Raw genomic sequence first — 2,645 nt, 5'->3', positions numbered from 1 at the left:
TTTGTTGCCTTGTGTGGCGCTTTCTGGCCCGATGGCTGTGGCCGGACCTTCCGATACTGCATTGAATGAAAACGGCGAAAGCGGACACCCTTGTCTCGTTCCTGATCTTAAGGAAAACGCGTTTAGCTTCTCCCCATTGGGTATGATGTTAGCCGTAGGTTGGTCACATATGACCTTTATTACGTTGAGGTATGTTCCCTCTATTCCCACTTTGCTGAGAGAGTTTATCATGAATGGATGCTGGATTTTGTCAAAAGCTGTTTCCACATCTATTGATAAGATCGTGTGATTTTTATCTTTCCGTTTGTTAACGTGGTGTATCCTAGTAATTGATTTGCGAATATTGAACCAACCTTGAACCCCAGGGATAAACCTAGCTCAGTCGTGGAGTATGATATTTTTAATGTGTTGCCGAATTCGGTTTGCTAATATTTTGTAGCCTTTTCTCTGCCTTCACCAGAATGACTCGGGGGATGAAGGGTCGCTGACTTGGGGCCCAGCATCAGTCCAGGACCCGCCAGTGAGGACCAGCCAGCCCAGCAGGGAGGGGTGCATAACGTTTGGGGTGCACGGCCTCTCCTCTGCGTCCTGGGGCGTGAGGTCTGGCCTGCAGGGAGCACGATCGATGCTTGGGTTTGCTCCTGGTCAGGTCAGGGGTCGGGAGCTGCTGTACCGGAACACGCCCCCGAGCCCCTGGATGGGCGACTCCGGGGTCTGCACGCGGCCCCTACGGTGGGGGCCGCACCCCATTCCCGACCAGAGGATCCAGGGACTGCCTCCTGAGTAAACCGATCAGTCAGAGTCTATTCTGGAGGAGCCCACGCAAAGACAGCTCTGAGGAGGGAAAGATTTACGAGGAGGGGGGACAGTGACAGCCCCTGTCCACCCAGGGAGGGCACGCCGTCCTGCAGCTGGCAGCGCATTCTGGACACACAAGATGACCGTGGCGGGGCGTCATACAGCCTGGTCCCTGAGCACAGGGCTGGTGACCACAGCTGGGAGCGGCTGGGCTGGGTGCGGGAGGCGTCCAAACCCCAGGCCAGACTCTGGCAGGGGAACGGAGGGACGCGGGCTCTGCAGCATGACCCGGGTGTAGGGAGATGTGCAGGTTCTGACGGAAGGCAGGCTCGGCGTGGCCACACCCAGATGGCCAGCCATGTGCCGGGACGCAGGAGAGAGTGGCAGAGGCAGCAGCCACACTTGAGAACTCCCCGGGTGTGGGCCTCCTGCCCCGGGGCTGGCCCAGAGCTGGGCAGGCTCACAGAGGACTCTTGGCTCACGCCATGGCCCCCAGTAAGTCCTGGCCTTTAGCGAATGCTCAGGACATGGGCTGCCAGCTGGACACGCTCATAAAAGCCACGTCGCTGGCTTTGCTCCTTGGCAGGGCCTGGCCCTGGATGCCCATCGCAGCAGGGCTTCTGTCCGGGGGGGCAGGAAGCCCACAGAACAGGCCTCTTCCTGGGAGCCCCGAGGAAGGCCGGTGGTTAGCCCACCCCGCGCCAGGAAGCCGCCGTCCCGCATCCACTGGGCTGGCCCGGGGGCGGAGGCCGAGGCCGGGAGAGTCGGAAGGTGCCTCACGCTCCCTCATGCGAACCCCGCTCAGTGATGGAAGCGGTCTCGGGGGCTGGCACCGCGCCCCAGAGCCTGGCACAGCTCCTCCCACGAGGCCGCGGCCGAGGGCTCCCTCTGGGAAGCTTCATGCCAACAGGCCGAGGTGACACCAGTATTAGCCCTGTGTAACGGGCAGTGATGCCACGTCCCTCTCTGGGCGGAGGGGGCATGTGGACCCCGCGGCCTTCAGGGGTGACTCTGGGAGCCTGGGCTCTGAATTCCGGCTGTAGCAGGCACCGAGGACCCAAAGCCGAATCTTTAGGTGTTTTCATTTCCCTGGGGCTGACAGAGGGGACCCCACCTCCTTCCTGCCCTCCAGCTAGCAGCGATGTGTGTACCTTCAGCCCAGGGCTGCCGTCCGACATGCTGGGGGCCTGGCCCAGGCACCCCCATCCCCTGCCAGCTGCAAGGCCAGGGACCACGGTTGGGGCGGGGCTGCAGCTGCCCCACACACCTGTCAGGGTCCAGGGCTCCACCCGCAACACTGGGAACTACGTGGTGAGTGGCTGGGAATTGAGACCTGGGGGTTTGGAAGTGTCCAAGCCAGGATCGGGGATTTGCAGGGGGGTGGGAGGCTCAAGAAACAGCAGAGGGCAGAGCCAGCCTCAGAGTCCTTAGGCAGACACTGGGGGCGGAGGAAGGATGGGGAGGCGCGCCACCTTCTCTGGGGCAGAGCCGCAGGACGAGCATCGTTCCACTCCAGGGACAGCAGCACTGGCCACAGCCTGGGCCCCGAGGCCACCTCCTGGGGTCACGGCCACGGCCTGGGCCCCGGGGCGTTGCCCCAGCCGGCACAGCTGCCAGGAGCCCATCGGCCTGATGGAGGCGGCAGGCGTCGGGGGGAGGGGCTGCGTCGTGGCCTTTGGGTGCTGGGGCCGCCTCCTCGAGACCCCAGGCCCTGACACGGCCTCTCCAGGGACCGCACTCTGCACGTTTGCGGCCACGGCAGCAACGGGCACACGGAGGGAAAACGGGCCGCGGATGCCGCCGCGGTGCTGGTCAGCTCCAGGCAGCAGGCACCTGGCTGACGCCGC

The 2,645-nt window shown here is 63.3% G+C and overlaps 1 long non-coding RNA gene across 1 annotated transcript in view; it reads left to right on the top strand.

The window, feature by feature from the left end:
- The window catches only part of LOC112483026, a 6,901-nt gene extending 6,525 nt beyond the window's left edge, over positions 1-376 (top strand). Inside the window, exon 2 of the long non-coding RNA XR_003047473.1 lies at positions 159-376. This is a non-coding gene — a long non-coding RNA (uncharacterized LOC112483026). The remainder of the gene's footprint in view (positions 1-158) is intronic.
- The last annotated feature ends 2,269 nt before the right edge of the window (positions 377-2,645 follow it).

This window comes from Pteropus alecto, unplaced genomic scaffold (genome assembly GCF_000325575.1).
Source record: "Pteropus alecto unplaced genomic scaffold, ASM32557v1 scaffold56, whole genome shotgun sequence".
Taxonomy (NCBI): Eukaryota; Metazoa; Chordata; class Mammalia; order Chiroptera; family Pteropodidae; genus Pteropus; species Pteropus alecto.
The sequence above is the reverse complement of the archived record's forward strand: the minus strand, read 5'-3'. Positions and strand labels throughout refer to the sequence as shown.